The 22,489-nt window shown below is 41.4% G+C and overlaps 1 protein-coding gene across 9 annotated transcripts in view; it reads right to left on the reverse strand.

Moving 5' to 3' along the window:
- diaph2 (diaphanous-related formin 2) overlaps positions 1-22,489 on the reverse strand; it is a 447,791-nt gene that overhangs the window by 83,341 nt on the left and 341,961 nt on the right. The gene's annotated exons all lie outside the window — the stretch shown is intronic.

Consider the following 22,489-nt stretch of genomic DNA (forward strand, 5'->3'; position numbering starts at 1 on the left):
CATGGTGAGCTAATAGCTGCAGCCCTGGAGTAATGGAAAGGTGTTTTGTAGTCAGCAGCATGACACAGATGGTTGCTGGAAAAGCTGATTGCAGTCATTGTTCTATTGTTTCTCCCAACAACAGTGGGGTCAGGTTGTTGTGAACCTCACAGCTCACGTCGCACTGTGTAATTTACTGAACAGGCGAGCACTTTTCTCCTGGTGAATGGCTATTGACAGCCGGCATCAGTTAAGCATTATCACAGCAGCCACTGACCTCATGGAGACTGCACTTGGACACTCCCAAGACTCACACGCACGGTGTGGGATGAGTACAACACAACAACACACACACACACACACACACACATAGATGCACCAACTTGTACAACACATGTACTGTACATGCTACACTGCAAACAGACATAAAATTAAAGTACGTTATGTCAAAGTTGCCATTCACCTTTGTTTTCTCTTACAAAGAAGTTTGATTAACCTGGATGCTCATGTTTCTGAGGACAACGTAATCATAACAGATAGAACCGATGGTCAGAGCAAGACAACAAAAAAGTTTTTTGAGTCGATATCTTGGTGTTTTGGATTCTTATGCACCTCTTCACTTTACAGTAAATGTCCATTAATCCTGTTTAATCTATAATATTTTAGTTTTGTGTAAAGTATAATTTACAATTTCAGTAAACAAAGTGCAGGACCTAGCCAGTGGTTCCATTTCGCCAATTTGAATCATAGACTGTATAAAAGGAGTGGACATAGTCATCGTGACGTCACCCACTGGTTTGTGGGCTGTCGTTTTGAAGCCTCGAATTCGGCATTTTGGCCGTCGCAATCTTGTTTTTTTGCGACCAGAAGTGACACCAGAGGGTGTACTCGCGTCCAGCGGGTGAAGACCGAAAACATCATGTCTGAACCACTTACCATCTCCAAAAGTGTGCCTCAAGGCTCCATCTTACGCCCTATTTTGTTCTCCATTTATATTAACGATGTAGCCAATGCTGCTGGAAATTCCTGGATTTATCTTTATGCTGATGACACCATCATATATTCAGCTGGTCTCTCACTTCAGTCTTCAACCAAACACAACCAAACACTGAATAAGACATATTTAGGCGACCAAAATGTTATAATTAACTTTCATGAACTGAAAACACACTGTGAAAGTGTTAAAACTGTTAGACAAAAACACAGACAACTCCCAGACCGGACGACGCCGTGGTAGCGACCTGTCAATCACAAGGTTCCCACGCCCTAAAGCATCTCCTGCTTTATGGTCTATTTGACTCTAAATGGGACCATAATTTACAAAATGAACATCATGCTGTATTGAAGAAGACTTGAAACTAGAGATTGAGACCATAAACTCATGTTTACAATGTTTACTGAGGTAATAAATCAAGTGAGAAGTAGGCTCATTTTCTCATAGACTTCTATACAATCAGACTTCTTTTTGCAACCGGAGGAGTCGCCCCCTGCTGGCTGTTAGAAAGAATGCAAGATTAAAGCACTTCCACATTTGCTTCACTTATGCACCTTTTCACTTTACACTAAATGTCCGTAAATCCTGTTTAATCTGTAATATTTGAGTTTGTTATAAGGACAATTTACAATTTCAGTAAATGAAGTGCATGAACTGTTCAGTGGTCCCATGTCTCTGATTCTAAAAGGCTGTTGAGCTTCGCATAACGATGTGTTATCTGCACTACTGATTTCGATGTATACTGTATACATTGGCAGTGATAATGTCAAACAATAAAGAGAGGCAAGATTCAGATTGTGCTTCCACATGTTCTGCTTACGTACTAAGGCAGCAGCCTCTTGTTCGTAGCCTCACAGGTACAGATATACACAATTAGTGCTCATATGCAGTCGCCTTGGCAACATACACAGGCTGGTGGTACATCATGTGGCCTGCGATAGTCAGGGCTAAACAGTTACCAAGATATTGTTCTATGTGAGCAGTCTGCCATTATTATGTGAAGGCCGGCGTGTTTTTTTTTTTGTACAATGCTATTTATTCATGGTTTGTTTGTTTGTTCTGTCATCTTGGTAGATATCCAGGGATTGTTCTGTGTCCCCAGGCAAGTTATTAACTCACTTTTGTCTCTCCACGTGGATATAAACAACACATTCACATGATGTATTTGTGCTCTTACTGTACATGGGTTCGCATGTAAGCGTGTATGTGCGGAAAGGCCTTTGTGTGGCTGACAGGGAATAAAGGCACTGACAGGCTAGGCTGGTTGGATTACCTCCCTGCAAGCTTGTGTTTACCAAAACAGCAGCAGCGACGGCACAGTCCAGGTTAGCAGCATGCCCACACACGGGCCCGATGGATGGACTCATCCTTCTGTCTTTCCTCCTCCTTGTCTGCCTGCACCTGATTTATCCCCCTTGCTTCTGTCAGACTCTCTTCGTCTCTTTGTCCACCTCCCCCTCACTGCACTTGTGTGTGAAAACTCAGGGGCCCCGAGTCGCCCGACGGATAGATGTAAAAGTAAAACTTTTTCCAAAGAAATAGATCTTTTCAACATCCAAACGCCTTGACAAGACTTGTACTGTATTGCAGTTGTATTTGTTTGGTAAAATCTTGTAAAGAAACAAATCCCTTTCTAGGGACCAATCTACCACAGCACCATATGGTTCAGTGTCATTTATTAGCGAAACTGAACATCAGTGCTTAATCCAAAAATACTACTGCAGTCGGTTTCAAGTGCTAGACTGTGCTTCACTTAAAATGCCCCCTCTCAACAAAGCCTAATTGGTCAGGATGAAATGGGATAAATATTTATAATCAACTAAAAACAAGAACCAGCAACAGGTTCATGCCAAAAAGCAAGCCAAACATTACTGTGTCAATTTAGCTGCAAAAGACATGTTGATATTATTCTGGCGTGGAGATGCTTATTAACAGCGTTTAGATCTAATATTGATTCGTCTCCACAGCGGAGTCCACGGTGTCTTTAGCTCAGGAAATGTTCAGGTCTCAACTGTTGCCTCCCTCGTTGAAGAACGGTAGTTAAAAAACATCGAGGCGGCGGTTACTTCTGGTGCTTGTTGTGGCTTGTGGCTCTCTCTGTGTTTCTTTTTCTCTCCTCCCTCTCCCTCACACACATTCAAATACACATGTATGCACATGCACAGTGGTGGATGCGTCCCGCTGGGGACTGGACTGAGGCTGACTGGGCTTTTGCTCCTTGTATTTCCACATCAAAGACATGTCATATTGATGGAGCCTGACGCACACTATCCTGCAGCAACACAACCGGTATGCTGGAGCCTTCATCAAACACACATACAGACACAGAATGAACAGGCAAACACACACACACATATATATATATATATATATATATATATATATACATATATATATATATATATAGTACGTGTGCACACAGTCACACACTCATTCTTTGAATGAATGTCTCTCTGTCAGGTTGTCTGTTACTCTTTTCTTTGCCTTAGTTTCTCACAGTCATTGCAGCCTTTATTGTCTCTCCTTCTCCAAAGATAAACCTTTTTCTCCTTTCTTCCTGTCCACCACTGTCTCTTTCAAACACATTCCCTTTATAATTCTTTCTACATTTCCTCCCTTGATATTCTCTCCATAAAACTCTCTTGCTCAAAGAAAAAACTCCTTTTCTTTCTCTCCTATTGAGAGTGAACTTTCAGAAGTACGCTGTCTGAGCCGTGTCTGGTATTCACGTCACTTGGGCTTGAAGCAGAGCAAGGAGCAGAGGCGATGGGTCTCAAGGTAAAGCGTCACGCAGCCTTTGGTTGCCCCGACCCTGTTTGTCAGTCTCCGCTCTCTTCTTCTAGCTGTCCTCGGAGAAGCGCTGCCGCCTGCACTTCCTGTGCACTGCACCTCGACAACGCAAAGCAAGACAATCGCTCCAGGGCTGGAGGACTCCGTGTTGCAAATGTGGATGCTACTGAATAAAACTTTGGATTTTATGCTCAGACACAAATATAATATGCAAATATGGATATTTTATAGAGGTGGGGAAAAAAAATTATTCACCTATGTATCGAGATTTTGAAATCAATTTTTTAATGCTTGAATCGATATACTTGCTTCATTTGAGTCTACGCAGAGGTAGAAGGAAGTTACCGCTTTTATTGTTGTAGTCTGAGTAACGTGACGTCATATCTGCAGCCGGCCACTGCGAGCCGAAACGACAGAGCAGAAAACAGCGAAGGGTCCGTGGGGATACGAACTGCATCCTCACATGTTAAATCCAAAGTGGTAAACACAATACATCCAGTAAAGTATGGAAACACTTTGGGTTTCACACATTGACAGGAAAAGCAGAGCTAGACATCACGGCTAAAGCTGCATGCTAACTCTGTCATGGACAGGAAACGTTATCATATTGTGGTAACGTGCTGTCAAGCCAGCCGTCACTCTCATCTCCGTGGTCAAATCAGCCGACGCTACAACTGTAGAGCACCCATATACTGACATTTATGATAAATGCATTCAAACGGCCCCGATGGAGCTGACCGTGGACGTTTAAAGAGAACGGAGCTGACGGGGAGAGCTAGTGACGGACTTGGTGAAGTTAGAGGAAGTATACACGTGTGGCTACATCTGGTTTTCAAAATAAGGCGTTAACAAAGGGAACTGTATGTACAAAATACATATATGGAAATAAGATCGATTGGATTCTATTTACCCGGAGTAAAAAACATTACATGTCCCTTATAAATTAAAAAGAAATTACTAATTTGTGAGGGAACTGTTTATTCTTTGAATTTTGGGTTGCTGGAAATTTGTTTTAATAAATACTACCTGTCAATGACTGATATATTTGACTTCAGGACATCTCTGATAACATACATGCTGAAAATCAAACAACATCAAAATACTTAAAAATCGCAAAACATATCAAATCGGCACCGATGTATTGTGAGTATCGAATCAGGAGATAGCTGTATCGTCCCAGCCCTAGTATTTTATAGCTCAGAGCCTTGTGTTTCTGGAATTTCTACATAGCCGAGGAAAGACTATGTCAATAACTGAATCTGGCACGTCTGGAGGATAAACAATTAGAGTTCAAAAAGGGCTCGTGGAACAGCAGCAAGTCACTAAACATAACACACTCAGAGTCGGCTTACACAACTCCAGTTCCTGACAGCGTCTTATCTGACGGCGCTGATTTACAAAGACAATGTCAGATGTAAAAATGTGATCTTGATGGCAGTGCTCTGCTAGTTCATGTTTTTATAATTCACCCCTCTCTCAAATCTCCTGTTGTTGCCAAACGCAACCCCGTCCTTGTAAAAATCTAGAATTAGTTCTTTGTCCTGCCAGTGTCCTCATTACTGTGTTTAATCAGTCACTTTTTATCTGCATGTCTGACGTGCCAGAAAGGCTACATTTAACATCAGTAAGCTGCGATTAAGGGCACTCACTTTTAACACCACAAAGTGACATCAAAATCATATCCAAGTCAGACTTACCCTAGATGTAAAAACGGCTTTTTGGAGCCATTCAATTTCGTGATAAAACCCAGAGAACGAGGAGGAGAAAAAAAAAATCCATTTATGAGCCAAAACAAAGTTAAAACAGTTTTCACAATGGCCACCTATGAGGATGGCAATAAATTACCTGGTTTGTTTACCTGTGTGCATGAGAGAGTTATTAAAGTGCTGCATAAAACCCTACAGTGGGGGCCCAAAAAGCCTCCTTAATAAATCTCCTGTAACCTAGTTGCATTAATGTTTATTTAATGCTTTTCCTATGTGCTGCTTGCTGGCCCCTCCATCCAAGGCCCCACACTAAGCCTGCTTTTCTCCAAACCCCACCATCCCTGCTCCCTTTATCCCCATACCTACTGCCAACAGCCCCTGTGGGCCAAATTACACCAAAGCTGCCCACTGACTGGACACAACCCATCATGTTGCGAGCGAGAGCAGGATGAGAGGGGGATGAAGGAATGGAGTGCAGATGTAGGGCACAACATGAGACAGAGACATAGAGATAGAGAGAGATAAAGAGACAGAGTATAGAATAAAACTATTTAAAAAGTATTTCTAGCTACTAAAATCTGTGCATGAATGATGTTTTTTATACTGTTATACATCTGAAATTCTTGTGTCTTGGCTTCCTGCTTCTTTTTATTTAAAACGTTTTAAAAGTAAGTCAGGTTCCTAAGTGAGGAGGACAGGACCGGTCTGTTGTGTGTGGTGATACAATCAGAGGGAGGTCCGCAGGGCGAAGCAGGAAAGAGGCTGACAGCGTCCTGAGTCGGGCCACGGCGGCGCAGACACCGGGGCTCTCAGAGGGAATTAGCGGAGCAGCCAGTTCCGGAAAATTGGGATGTGACCTGGTGCTGAGGTGGATGGAGGGAGGGAGGGAGGGAGGGAAGTGTGTGAGAGGAGGGAGGGTGTAGTGAAGAGAGGGAGGGCAGGAAGGAGGGAGGATTTGCTAAAAATTTAAAGGAGGCAGCACACTGTGATGATTAAATGTGTAGCTCACAGTCACATATCTGAATGTACTGAATAAACTCTCTGTGCGAGAGTGATAATAAATATCCATAAATACCATTAAACAACACATTGTTTAATCCAGATGTGCTGAACTTTTATTTAATACACTATGGTCTACAGTCACTGGCAGTTAGCCAGTGGTGCTTTGAGCTAAATGCTAATGCTCACAAGGAAAATGTTGCCATGCTGATGTTTAACAATGCTCACCATGTTCACCATCTCATTAGGCATGCTCTCATGTGCAAATTAGATGATAAATCACTAAAGTTATTACAATTCATCCTCTGGGGATCAGGAATGTATGCGCCAATTATCAATGCAATCCATCCAATTTTTATCAAGACACTTCACTCTAAACGCACTCTGTCAACCTGAATGCACCGCTAAAGAGAGAGACAGGGAATCACCAAAGTCATTAGAATACAATGCCTGGGAACAATGCATGTTTCAACCGTATTTATGGACCAATAAATTCAGTAGATGTTTAGATATTTTGATGGAGAAGTGAAAACTTCTGGTGGTGCTGCATGAGAAACTTTAACTATTATAATTAAATCTGTGGGAAACATGAATGTCTGCTCCAAAGTCGACTGCCATCAATACAATATTTGTTGAGATATTTCACTCTGGATCAAAGTGGTGGACAGACTGACCGGCAGACCAAACAACCGACGGGCCAACATTTCCAATCCAAGAGTCCTGCCGCAACCATGATGGCCGATATATAACTGCAGCACTAGTTGTCTAGAGTCTTTGAACTGATTATGCACCACTCTGGATAAAAGTGTGTTGAAAAATGTGTTTTAGGCCTCTATAAAGCAGCTCATGTGAAATGGGAGTCTGACAGGCCGAGAATAAAGAATTCAAGTCAGGCTCATTTCACATAGTGAAAATAATTAAATCTGTACCAAACTGAATGCCTTAGCGAAACAATACTACTGTCTGAACATTGCTGGACTTTGTCCAAAGTAATCAAAACAAAACACCCTGGATGGAAATCAACCGTGTGCCTTTGAGAAACTCTATCCTGTTGATCCGTATTGTCACTGCACACATGCAGATACACACAACAAACTGTATCTCTTTTCTCCCTCTTTCTTTCTCTCTGTTTCTCTCCGTTGTATTACTGAAGGTGAATACTCGATGCCATCTCCCGCCCCTTCACAGAATGTAATTAATGGAATACGTAGTGCACCGCTGCTGTGATCAGACTCTACCTAAACCTTTTAACCTCCCACGTTCTCAGTGTCTCAAACGCTTCCTTAAGTCACAGCCATATTTTTACGATTTTTATATTAATAAATACATTTAAAAAAAATACCACGACATTACATGGACATTCCGCGTGTCATGACGATGCATTTAGAGCCTTTTTGTGTGTAATTTTTGCGCCATGCAACAAAACTACAGTAACTACAGTAAATTATGGATGGAAAACACGTAACAAGCGCCACAAATATAACTTACAAAACAAAACGCAGGTCTCCTGGTTGAAAGTCCTGTGTTTGTTGGACCCATCCACCTCTCCTCCGCCATAACGCAGTCTTCTCACTTTTTATTCTACGTCACCAGCTCTGAGCGTAGCATATTAACAGAGATGCGTTTACATTGCAATCAGCACAACCTACATGGTGTAGAAAGGCGTTCTTATTGCGCATTATCGTGTCATTAATACGCTTTTTCATACAAACAGGCTGAATAAATAAATAAATTAATGGTGTACTGTATAAGCTCTCAAAGTTATCGCGATAATAACACGGTAACGCAAATTAGTTTTAACGCCACTAATTTATTTAACACATTAATACAATCGATCTTTTGGAGGTTGTAGCGGGCTCAGTTCTAAAGCTAGTGAAGATACTGGCATTATATAAACCTAAGGAATCCATTGGTATCAATCATGTCATACTAGCTTGTCGAGAAGGAGGTTAAATAATGGTCCAAACTTGCACTACATTTTGGTGAGGGAAAACTGGCATAGCCATTTTCAAAGGGGTCCCTTGACCTCTGACCTCAAAATATGTGAATGTAAATGGGTTCTATGGGTACCCACGAGTCTCCCCTTTACAGACATGCCCACTTTATGATAATCACATGCAGTTTTGGGGCAAGTCATAGTCAAGTCAGCACACTGACACACTGACAGCTGTTGTTGCCTGTTGGGCTGCAGTTTGCCATGTTATGATTTGAGCACATTTTTTATAATATAAATGCAGTACCTGTGAGGGTTTCTGGACAATATCTGTCATTGTTTTATGTTGTTAATTGATTTCAAATAATAAATATATACATACATTTGCATAAAGCAGCATATTTGCCCACTCCCATCTTGATGAGAGTATTAAATATTTGACAAATCTCTCTTTAAGGTACAATTTGGACAGATAAAAAAAATTAATTTGCAATTAATGGTGATTAATCATGGACAATCATGTGATTAATCATGATTAAATATTTTAATGACTTGACAGCCCTAATATATACACACACACACACACACACAGATAGATGACAAAGAGAGTGTACAGTAGTGTATATGAAAAACATAGATAGCGTATACATATATATTTAATAACCGTGGGGGATGTATTTTTCACACATCACAGCTTCAGTAAATTATATTACCACTTTGGCACAGGGGTCGTGACCTTCTCTCTCTCTCTATACTCCTCTCCATCATCTCCCCTACAGCTCCCACCTCCCTTTTCTCTTGAAATTAAAAGCCAGATTTTATGTCAATTTTACTGTCAATTTATTCTGCCCGTCTGCCCCTGAAATATTTATACCTGCGGAGAGGAAGGTTGTTTCTGCTTAAGCATTCAAAGCTCTTCACTACAGCACCCAGCTGGTGTTGGAACAACTCAATGAGGGGCAGACTGGTGGGTGTAATGACTACATCTGATAAAGGAAAAGAGACTATATAAATAAGATATGAGGGGATTAGGTCCATGGGAATGACCTGTTGAATCATGGATAGGCTATTAAATAGAGAAGAGATAGCATGGAAAAAATTAGGAAAATAATTTGGTGTCCACTATAATGGTGCCGGTGAGTGAGCGAACACAACACAGTCCCATTAAGATTATTGAAAAACACACCCACGCGCGCACACACACTTTTATCTTCGGTGACCTTTTTCCGGCATTGTCATCCTTTCATCCTCATCCAAAGCAATTTCATGTCACATCAATGCCCAGGGCCCGCGCCTCTCGGTGTAATTTTCACAGAGTGGAAACATGACAATGCAAATCCACTGTGTTTACAATGTTCATACTTGTCAAACTGTAAAAAGGTCAATCCTCTCACTTCCCCCTGACGCCGATCTAATCGGTAAACATCAATCCCCTACCTTTGCATCACAATGGCTCGCGAGACGCCCCTTGAAGAGACAAGTATGTGCAAGAACACGGATGTCGCTCATGTCATTTAATAGACACGGGTTGTAAACAACATTACGCGGCTGAACGTCCGCGGAAAACCCAATTGGAGTGCATGTTTCAATATTTATTGTTCAGAAAAACACCCATGAGTAATCTCTGAGATGCACAGTGATGCACAGTGATGCACATCAATTGATTCGATCTTCAATAACTCCAAACGCCACCTTCTTTCCCTCAGCGAAAAACTGGTTGAATCTGGTAAATCAACACAATCTTTCCCGCTTATAATCACACGCACTTTCGGTTTAATTATTCAATCTTCGGATGCATTTATTGCACACCTTTGAATACTGAAATAACATTGCTTCATCCACACGGTGCCAAACACAATTACTGCCATCGGTGCTGCCTTGTGTCTCATTTACATCGCCCCACTTTCTGACCTGACTCGCCTTATTTCTAGATAATATATTAGACTACTGACACACTATGCTCCTAGCCTCCTACTGGGGAGGAAAAACAGCTATTTCCTCGCCAGTATGATCATTTTAAAAGACTTGTCTGGTTTTCTACTGAGGGAGAACAAAGTATGCGGGGGACGCACAGTAAAGACTTGTTTCCTTGCATGTGCCACATCTATGTAGTTCTATGCGAAGATGACAGTGATGAATCACAATTGCTGGTCTGCACTTTTTGTTTCGCGCTCCGTCTCTGTCTCTTTGTTTGAACAGTCTTTATCTGCCTCTAACAAGCGTTTTGCAAACTTACTCTCACACAGACACGCATGCTCATTGTCCAGCCTGTTTTTCACTGGATTAGAACTCCTGTAGGTGTATTATGATCAGACTGATCCGTGATATATAGAAATAGCACATTCTATTGAATTCATTTCATGGATTGCATTTCGTTGAGACGTTAATGTGGATGCTGTTCAACATTATGTACAATCTCGTGTGCATCGTCAATAAGAACTAGGGCTGTCCTCGACCGAAGGAGTTCTTTTGACGACTAATCGATTAGTTGATTTAATTAACAGATCTGTAAAACTGAGTTTCTCCACAAAGATTCACACAAAAGCACCACTTTAAATCCAGAGATGTGCTCATAAGTTTCTTAGAAATAAGTCATTCAGCATAAAAAATCATAAAAAAATGACTTATCGACTACAGGAATCTTAGTAGACTAAGACCAAAATAGCTGATCGGTTGAATAATCGACTAAGAGGAAGCAGCCCTATAAAAACAATCTATCTGGTGTCGTGATATCTATTTGAGTTTGTATCAGTTTTCAGATCAGACTGCATAGTTTGAGTCTGATGGTGTGCAGCGCACGATGAGCATGGGAGGCCCTTCAAAAATATAAATTACACAAAAACATGGCACCAACCTGCTGCTGTGCTTTTAAAGACATAAATCTCTGGAGCTGCCGCAACTCCAGTCACTCACTAACATGCAGCTACTCTTCTTATATTCACTAGTCATTAAAATGTGGTAAAGCAGAAAAACCCAGGAAATGATCACATACACTCACCGGCCACTTCATTAGGCACACCTGTTCGATTGCTTGTTAACACAAATTGCAGCCAATCACATGGCAGCAACTCAATGCATTTAGGCATCTAGACGTGGTGAAGACGACTTGCTGAAGTTCAAACCGAGCATCAGAATGGGGAAGAAAGGGGACTTAAGTGACTTTGAACGTGACATGGTTGTTGGTGCCAGACGGGCTGGTCTGAGTATTTCAAAAACTGCTGATCTACTGGGATTTTCACGCACAACCATCTCTAAGGTTTACAGAGAATGGTCCGAACAAGAGAACCAAGGTATGCAGAATACCATCTCTGAACGCACAACAGGTCCAACCTTGAAGCAGAAGACCACCCGGTACTAGCACCGGCCACTTTATTAGGTACACCTTGTACCTAATAAAGTGGCCGGTGAGTGTATACTTCTCTGTGACTGACCAATGACAATAGCCTGAACTATCATAATGTCTTAAACTCTTTCTATATAATCTGATACTCCTGATCGCTTCAAAATAAAATGTAGGGAAGTATTTGAAAGGTGCTATTTGACCGAGGTTTGCTCACAGCATGTCCAGATAACATCTTCTTCCGTGTGATCACGGTGTATAAAGCTGAAAATGGGACCTCTTGGGTGGCCACTTAACGCATGCCTCCTGAACAGACCGGTAATCAAGCCAGGCAGCGCCGTTTGCAAATGGACATCATGTTGGGCTTGCCTTTGATGTGCGCGTCTAGACTGCTGAGGAGTGTTTTAAATGTCGAAGGAATCTCCTGCCTTCATGCTGGACTGTTTCAACCTTTCCGTGCTGCACAATGAACCGAACACGGACTACAGTTGAATTTCTTGATATTATGTAAAATAACATCGATATGCTGTAAATAACATCAAGCGTTGGTCTGTTTCTAATATGGGAATGAGAGCAAAGGTTAGCTACTGGATATGGAGAAAAAAGTATTTCCACAACCCACAACAAAGACGGATTTGTTCAAATCAATTACATGTGTGAGTGTGTGAGTGTTTGTGTTTGTGAGAAAGGGAGAAATCCGACACCTGGCAAGGTCAACTAGTGTGGTTTGTGCGCAAATCATTAAATTGCTCAGATAAAATGAAAATCAATGTCTAAATTGTTTCACTTATTTATTCAAAATATGACAATCAATGTTTTCATCAAAAGTAAAGCCGCCTGTGGCACCAGCTTATACACGTTGATACTGATAGCTTTCACTAGCCCTAAACTGTAGTAATGAAGATCATTTAAGTAAGCATGCTTCAGCGCCGAAAGGTTAAGAGTGCAACTAGTCAACAATTGGTCAAGTTTTTAATTTGTTTGTAGATAAAGAAAGAGCGATAAAAGACGGGCTGGAGGAGAAAGAGAGAGGCAGGTAGAGAGGGAGAGACTGTATATTGATCAGATTCCTTCAGTGCGACCACTGGCCCAGCAGCTAGTGTGACAGAGCACAGCTCCATTCAATAGCCTTATCATTACCACAGCACAAACCCATTCAGCAGGTCAGCCTATTTGGCCTCTGGTTCAGTGTGTGTATGTGTGTGCATGTGTGCGTGAGTGCATGCAGAGGGGAAAAAAGAGGGGGTACATTTCGATTCCTTAAGCCAATGAATCCCATTATAAGACCACTTACAGCACATTTCTTTGTCCAGAACACTTTCAGCCTAATGAAGTGTCCTAAGAGTGGAGTTAGAAGTAAAGAGAAGATGCTATCCACTAAAGAGTGGAAAAAAACACCTGCAAAGTCACGAGATAGTGGATGCTACTAAACAAAGTTTGTCTTGTAAATCTGAACTCGGGGGCCTCGGGACAAACTTTTCATATTGTGTCTACGATAAGCTCAGTTTCCTATAGCGGCGCCGTAGTGCTCTGTGATCGACATGCTGTAAATTAAACCTAATTTCCACAACTGGCAGAGGAGGGCATGATTTATACAATTCAAACAATCAGTCCCGAAGCATTAAACTTAAATTGGGCGGATTTAAATACAAAAGGACAACCTCCTCCTTTATTAGATTACAGTCAGACATGAGTGGCAGACGTAGCTGTCAGAGACAGAGAGTTAGAGGAGGAGAGATGCAGACCGGAGAGAGAGGAATAATGGAGCCGTCTCCATTGGCAACGCAGAGGCTATTTTTAGCAAATTAATTTAAGGCTCTAAATAATTAACTGATAATTATCTGGCAATCAAGAGTAAGATAAAATGATCTCCTCAAGAGTTTTTTTGTCATGCGGCTCAGCAGGCAGACGGAGGAGCTAAGTACTATAGCGTGGTACTAATAGGACGTTGGTAATATTATTACATTTACTATGTCAAGTAACGCGTTACCACCCGAAATTAAAGCAGCAGTTGGTAGAAATGGAGCAAACGTAATTTGAAAAAGTTATTTTTTTATAAAACGGTCACTATATCCTGACAGTAGTGCATAAGATAGGTAATCTGAAAAAAAAAAAATGAATAAATTATATTCGTCTGAGTCCTCCGGTGCTCCTGATGGCATCTGCAAGATTTCACAGACCGGAGGAAAACAACCAATCAGAGCCGATCTGGAGCCTTGCCGTCTCTGAGCAGCTGTCAATCACTCGCAAACTCCGATCTAACGGTCAAACTAGGCAGCGCTGATCAAATATGAATCAATATTCTGTTACTGTAATGCCTACTTCTCGGCTCAAATGTTTTCAGAAATTGTAAAATGAAAAAGTTTGTGACCCAGCCATGTTGAGATCAGTTGAGGAAATGCCAAGCACCGCCCACCAGCCGGAGCACAGCCAATAGGAACACTCTCTCTCTGAAATCACCTGTGATTGGTCGAAGTCTCCCGTCACAGGCTAGATTTAATAAAACCTGAAGACAGAGCCATGAGGAGGAGCAGAAGTCTAGTTATATCTCAGAACACTTGAATTACAATATGCTGAAAGGTTATTATGGAATTGTTGCCCAATGATGCCAAAAACGTTCTGCCTAGTTCACGTTTAAGTGTTTATTGTCTTCATTTTTTTTTGTATTCATCCACACTGTGCCACCTCCACCAAAAAAAAATAAATAAAATCAATACAAAGCGGTAACCACTAGAACTGAATGTATAAAAGGGCTCCATCTAGCAGTAGCTCTTGGACGAGGCGATGCTATTCACCGTACTGTTGTCTCCGACGGATCGTGTCATGCACCCACATACGCCCACTTGCTGTGTGATTGAGCGGTGACAAGCTCATCCATACAAAGTCCGAGGGCAAGCATCCTCCAGTTTGTGCTCACGGTGAAAAAAAACAATGTCAAACAAATAGATAGCAGCCCAAATAGATTATAAAAAGCAAATGGGCGATGCTAGTCTATCATACAACGGCGGTCAGAGTGGTGATATGTTGTCTAGATGTTGTTGTAACAAAGCCAGAGCTTTTCTGCCAGAGAAAAATAATATATGGACACAAGCCCTTAGGCTATACATTATATAATATCGCCTACCACTCGCCACCTATGGCTTTGATTACCCGCTATCAGACAACATTACCCTCTTCCAGTTTATAATGAATATAGTCATACTTCTGCAGTAGTTGTGAAAGTAATGTGGTTATTGTGAAAGTAAGGCATTTACCTACACAGACAGTCATATTGTAAAGTAACTTAGTACTTTCAAATGCAAGTAAGTAGTATTATACTACATTTTGAAAGTTACTTGCTTAACACTGCTAAAGAGTGACGAAAAAATGGCACACATAATCTATTTGTTTGTGGAATAACAGCTGTCTTTCATGTGTTCGTCACACATCTTCATGCACACACACATGCGTTCACCTATAAATAGAAACGGTCATGGAAGGCACACACGTGACACACAATTTCTTGAGATATTACCTTGCAAAAAAGCACCATAATCTGCAAAGATACCACATAGAGCAGCGGTCTCCAACAAGTAGGTCACAAGCTACCAGTTTCTGAGTGGCTCGCTAAAGGTTCAAGGAATATGTACCTACATTTGATAACACAAAGTCACTTTGGAAACCTGTTTGAATTGCTATCCAATCTTTCCGGCTGGTAGCGGTCTACGAACAGAGAGAAGGTAAAAGAGCTGAAAACCATGCTTAAAAGACAGCGGTCTCTTTTTACCAAACCGACGAAGAAGGCCAACGCAGCAACAGAGGCTCCGTTTAGTGGCTCACATCGTAACGAAACACGAAAAGCCCTTCGTCTATAGCGGGATTGTAATAGAGGCGATGACTGCAGATTGGCTGAAACGTTATTAAAAGACCATAAAAGCAGAAATTGGTCTGGTGCTATGAGTAGCTCTCTGCCACTTTCATTTGGTCAAATTAGCTCTCAGAAGAAAAAAAAGTTTGGCGACCCCTGACACAGAGCATTTTCAATCTTAACAAATGTGTATCGAGTTATGACAGCTGTCAAAGCTGTGGATGGAGAGCGGTGAATAAAAGTTCAGTAGTTTTAGTTGTAAGTTCAGTGGAGAGGTTGTGGATGTTTTGTGTTCAAGTAAGGTTATCTCCACACCTGACCCTGACAAGACTCCCTCTAAAGAGAGAAGAAGAGGGGAGAGAGAGCAGTGACAAGCAGTTGATGAACTGCCTCTGGCTACGGTATGTGTGTGTCCTCCAACCTGTACAAATAAAAGTACTTTCATTGCCAGTTCATCTCCTTCTTACCAAGTATCTCCTCTGCCTTCTTGTCTTCATCTCTCTGACCCTCTCCTGTTTTACTTCTGCTCTCTCTATCCCATCACTTCCTGAGTTCTCCCCCAAACTGACCAGCATATAAAACTGGCTGTCAAACGAAGTACACACATCTCTCACCTGCATTCTTTAGCAGCTTGCTTTACCTCCTCCATGGTATGCATCTAATTGCAAAACACTGTACCTCTTTGAGTAGTGCTAGGACGAGAAAAATGGGGGAAAATACTAGAGAAAATGTTACATGATGATATACACTCACCGGCCACTTTATTAGGCACACCTGTTCAATTGCTTGTTAACACAAATAGCTAATCAGCCAATCACATGGCAGCAACTCAATGCATTTAGGCATCTAGACATGGTGAAGACGACTTGCTGAAGTTCAAACCGAGCATCAGAATGGGGAAGAAAGGGGATTTAAGTGACTTTGAACGTGGCATGGTTGTTGGTGCCAGACGGGCTGGTCTGAGTATTTCAAAAACTGCTGATCTACTGGGATTTTCACGCACAACCATCTCTAGGGTTTACAGAGAATGGTCCGAAAAAGAGAACATATCCAGCGAGCGTCAGTTGTGTGGACGAAAATGCCTTGTTGATGTCAGAGGTCAGAGGAGAATGGGCAGAGTGGTTGGAGATGATAGAAAGGCAACAGTAACTCAAATAACCACTCGTTACAACCAAGGTATGCAGAATACCATCTCTGAACGCACAACACGTCCAACCTTGAAGCAGATGGGCTACAGCAGCAGAAGAACACCCGGTACTAGCACCGGCCACTTAATTAGGTACACCTTGTACCTAATAAAGTGGCCGGTGAGTGTATAATACTGCTGTTAAATTGAAGAATGCATTTAGGCTACAAAATAAATTGTGTTAAATGTCAACGTATACTTCTACTTCTAAATATACAACCAACGTCCTCAGTGTAGCCGTATTAGAATTAACCAGAAAAGAGCACAAAACTCAAGACTATTAAAGACAAGTCAACTAAAGTTCAAGACAACTGAACAAAAAAGGTCAACAATAAATAAAAGTCTATGAACCGCACGACAGGTGCAACAAACATTGAACCACAAACTGTATTAAATAGTCCTTACACAATCAACAGTAAGCAGCCAACACAGAGATGGCCTTTTGTTCTTACTCTGTAACGGATGAGACTTGAAACTAATTTTTGTACTGCAGTCAAAGTACCATAAACAATTTAAAACAAAAATACTCAAAAAAAGTCCACATAAAACAACAACTTTGTGATAGTAACGTGGGTAAATGTAATCCATTACTTCCACCCGTACATATGTTTGCATATTGTGTCCTTTTTAAGGTTTTAGGATTACAGAGAGGGCACAATTAGCTTGACAGTGTGACGTGCTTTGGTGAGAGCTACGGTTGACAGGCCTACCTAGCCTCCCCACTGCGCAACCTTTTAGAAAAATCAATGCCACCACTAAACACAACTCTCCCCTGTGGAGCTGGGCCCTGTTACAGCCTCCTTCCCCCTTCTAGTGTGGGGAAGAAAACACAGACAAACAGATAAATTAGAGCCTCCCTGGCTGCCCTCCTCTCATCCTCCAGCCTGTCTACCATTGTGAAGTGACAACACTACTGTCAGTAATATAAAAAAAAAAGAGCAATTCTGTTATTGAAACAAGAACCCCTGCATTTAAACTTCACTTTCTTCAGCCAATTATATTTTCTTTTCTGTACAAAAACATAGAGCTATCTGTGAAAATCATTGTTATTGGCTTAATTGGTTGTCGATGGGTGACATAGCAAAAAGGTTTCGGAAGGCATTGTACACATCCAAGAACAAGGATCTTAACAGTGAGTGGACCGCCGAAGAAAACATTTGCTCACATTATCTCTGCTGCGATACATAAATTGTTCTTCCAGGGAAATGCTGCGAGAAATATGTATTATCACAACATGAACAAAAAGGAGTGTGAGGAAGAAAGCGTAGAAAGGGGACAGAAAGCATGTTGTGTTAGAGGAGTAAATAGACAATAGGCTTATTGTCATGTCTCTTTGTCTTGCACCTCAAGGAAGGAGCTTTCATAGGCTGCTCTCTGAGCACATATTTAGAGAAGGGACTTGCAAACAGTCGACAGTGATAGCGGTGTTGTGTGAAAAAGCCAGACATCAAGACCTGAACACTTACTTTGCAAACGTAACATCCATTCATTGCTGCGGCGTGCAGTATTTCTTGGCAAGTGGCATGCAAAGACACTAAGATCAATGTGGGGACTCATCAGTTTCACAGAATCTTTATCAAGACGGGAATGTTATCTGAGCAACACACAAACACACCACAACACTACAGGTATGTAGGCTGTAGGCCGCTCCATTTGGCAGTCTGTTGCTCTAATTTGCATCAGATTACATGCCCAGAGAGGCAAACTCTCCTTAATGGGTAGCATCATCCTCTGCAGGTGGCGGGGAAAGAGAATAAGCAGGGAACACAAAAAATGATCTCCCTCCTCAAATACTCACTTGTCATTGGCTGATTGCTGCTCTGATGACATCCATTTGTGCTCCGATACACCACTCAATCTCTCTTCATTAACATTAACGGCACCATTCCACAATGTGGACGCATTAACCCAGTTATGTTCGCAATTACAACATCCAGACTTTTTTTTTTTTATTCTTGGCCTGCTGTCACCTGAAACCTCGGAGAGTTGATAGGCCGCTGTGCTACCTCTTCAAAATAAAGCAGCCTTCTATGCTCTTGGATACTACATCTGCGATCTAATTGTCACTTACAGCGCCGTGTGTTTGGTAGATGTTTTTTAACGAGACTAAGTGCAGCCCACTCTTTATCTATGCGGGCAGGGGTGCGTTGTGGGTTGATGGCGGTATTGAGCAGAGAGAACAATCTATATCAGTCATTAAAATGCAAATGTGTTTACCAAGTCTAGCTTTGATGCTGCACTAATAACAAGCAGTGGGGAACAATCATGAATCAAACTTGTGTAGCGACCTATCGAACGCACACCGACGCCATGTAATGAAACAAGAGCTGAAATAAGAGCAGTTCCGACAGTCAATACAAAATCCTGTCATTATCTGAGGAACGTGGAACAGAGACTCAAGCAGCACGAGACGACGTTGGCACAATGCCACAGCTGCATTTCAAAGGAAACCTAGATTCCATGCCCCGAATTAAAGACTATTGCAAGTGAGACCGATAAGAGATGTTGATGTGCTCTGTAGGTAAACATGGCTGAAAGCACAGCACCTGTGATCCGATGCAGCTGGATAGACTTTGCGGGTAGCACCATGTAGGATCCCCTGCTGACTGTGTCAACTAAGGTATATAGAGATAATAACACACCAGGTTTCTTATGTGAATACTTATGTAATTAAAGGCTTAACCTCTAACCCAGTGGTTCCCACCCATTTTTGGCTTATGACCCCAAAGTTTATATGAACGCCTCATTACAGGTTGCATATGACATGAGCTGTGAGCGGCTCATCTAAAAATAGGGCTGTCGCAATAACCGCAATATTGCAATACCGCGCTATCACAGGGGATGGCAAGCAGCCGCCACATTCGCTATGATCTTTGATGATTTTTTCTTTTTTTAATTCTTCGCAATGGAAGCGCCACGTATTTAGACTGTACTACAAACGGCTGAGCGTCTATTCTGGGTTGAAAAAAGTTCAGCTTTGGGGAAAGCGCTGCGCCTGTCACTGTCACTTTTTTACCCAGCTGTCCAATCACAATGGAGGAGGGGCGGGACAAAACAAAGACCAACAGTCACATCCTACATGTAGGCTACAAGTGCTGAACAACAACACAAATAGAGGACAACTGAATACACATTTCCGCCTTCCCTTCATCCAAAGCAAGTACTCTACCTTGTGCAGCAATTTTTAATTTTGTGGATATTCCTAAATATATTAAAGTGTTTCAGCTAAAAAAAAATGTTGTGCCTCATTGCCCTTCTGTATTCTACATTTAATAAAAAAACAATAAAAAAATCATCTTTGTAGTTTACAAAGCAACAATATACCTAATAATAGCCTAAAAATAAAACGTATTTATATAGCACAAAAATCAGGATAAATTAAATAATAATAATAAAAAAAAGGTAACAATACCGAATATTGCACTGTTGAGTGACAGCCTTATATAAAAAGTAAGTTTTGTTTCTTAGATTGCTTGATTTGGTCATTTTTAGAGGCCTGAAAAGGTAAAACTATACAGCATTAAACATTTTTTTTTTTTTTTTTTACAAGTGATCAGAGACCCCCTTTTTTTTAAACCATTGCTCCGTACCAGTACTCCATGTACTCCATACCGTAGCTGTTGAGAATGAAAAGTTGCCCTACTCTGTAAAAATTAAAAATTACTTTTAATCTTGCTAGCCAGTTTTGTTTCTAAGATTGTTTGATTTGGTCATTTTTAGAGGCCTGAAAATGTTAAACTATCCAGCATTAACAAGAAAAAATAAATTTAAAAAGGGGATCAGAGACCCCTTGCAGAACCTTTGCTCTAACGTCAGTAGCTGTTGAGAATGAAAAGTTGCCCCACTCTTTAAAAATGAAAAATTACTTTTAATCTTGCTTGTATAATATAATGTACGTATAGTTGTAAATAAACTTTAAGCTCTCCAATAAAATGTTGAGTTTCACAACAATATACATCTCTCAGTTCTATACAGGAAAGGTTAGGAGGATATCAAGAGTCTCTTCTCTAAAATACCTTTATGATGGACGGGAAATAAAAAAAAGTCAGTCTTTAGGAAAACACCTTAATTCATCTGCGATCTCTCATTAAGCACCTAATAGACCATGACGACTCCCCTTCCCCTATTGGCTAGCGATCTGTGAACATGTGGAGAACTATCGAGCAACGCACCCAGACCTAAATAAATAAACTCCAGATGAGCACAAAGCAGCAGAGGAAGGTCTGGTCCCTCCCTCTAACACTGGGCCAATTAGAGAAAGCGGTGTTAAGATGATACGGCAGCCAACAATCAAAAAGAACAAAAGGATATTGAAGCCATAACAGATATCCATATCATGCCCATAACATATTACAGTGGTGCAAAAGGAAGCACCATAAACTCGCTGAAAGAAACTTTCCCTGTATTGTCAACAAGTGGTCCAGACAATAGCTTTACTAATCACTAAGAACTGACACGAGGAAGCTCTCACATGTGTGGGGGGAGAAGAAAGGAAGGACTACAAAAATCTAGTGGACGCCGTCGGAGTCTGTGTGGCAACACAAAGCCATGTGGGTCTCTGTTCAGAATATCTACTCTCTCATACAATCTCTTCCTCTTGGAATCCTGAAAAGAGTTAGCAAGCCACTTTCAAGCTTAGTCACTCTGAGAGAAAGGGATAAAGAGAAGAAAGGAGACGGGTAACACGAGAGAGTGAGGACAAGGCAGTAATATATGGGTGAGGGAGACACAGAGAGAGAGGGAGAGAGAGAAAGGGGGTCTCATCTTTTGCTAAATCGTATCATCTCTGTGAAAGCGGACAGAGAGATAGAGATGAGCATTACTACTAATCTCCAATCCGCACCTTGAAAAGAAGTCTAACTTTCATTTGCCACTGACAAGCTCCCTCTTGTGATCTCCGCGGATCACAAAAGCACTCAATGAACAGATTACACAGTGTATTTACTGTCCTACAGTATGGAGCAGATATCTCCAGCACAGAAAACTCTTTGATTTTAATGAACTCAATTTGAGATATTTCATGAGCGTTTTTTAAATACTTATAGGCCCACAGCTTTGGAATAAACAACATACATTATGTTATATAAAGTCCTGGCAATCGGTAGACTGTGAAATTAAAACTAATCTCAGCCAGGATTATTATCTCTGATCAGCCTTGCATTGGGGAGAATACTTGATACTGCTCTGTTTCAGATCAAATCTAATAAGCTTAAAGGTAAGTATAGGGCTTAGTATTCATTTGTGGATAGAGAAGCCCATTCTGTACATAGTTCACTTGTAATATGATAAGGAGATATTGTTGGGGGATTAGGTTATCTCCCAGGAGATCTATTAGTGGATAAGTCCTACTGGCTGTCTTATGAATCATTACGTTACTGGTTACAATCTGATCTCCACAACGCTCTCCCTCAACAACCAACGCAATGACCACACGCGAATGCACACACACGCACTACGATTTAAACCCCTCACGCCCGACAGCGCACAGCTGCATTTTCAAGACATAACTTAACAATGGAAACCCAACACTGGGAGTGCCAAAGTGGTGCACTGAAAGGTCACTTAAGGGGTGTCGTTCAGCTTGGGTGAAAAGAATAAGAGCGATGGGAATCGGTGGATTGCTAACATGTGTCATCAGCACAGCAGGGCATATCCATAGCCCTGTGTGGGAGGATAACCAGAAAAGGTAGAGAACAGACGCTGCATCAGCTGTAA

The sequence above is a fragment of the Sebastes umbrosus genome, chromosome 9 (genome assembly GCF_015220745.1).
Source record: "Sebastes umbrosus isolate fSebUmb1 chromosome 9, fSebUmb1.pri, whole genome shotgun sequence".
Taxonomy (NCBI): domain Eukaryota; kingdom Metazoa; phylum Chordata; class Actinopteri; order Perciformes; family Sebastidae; genus Sebastes; species Sebastes umbrosus.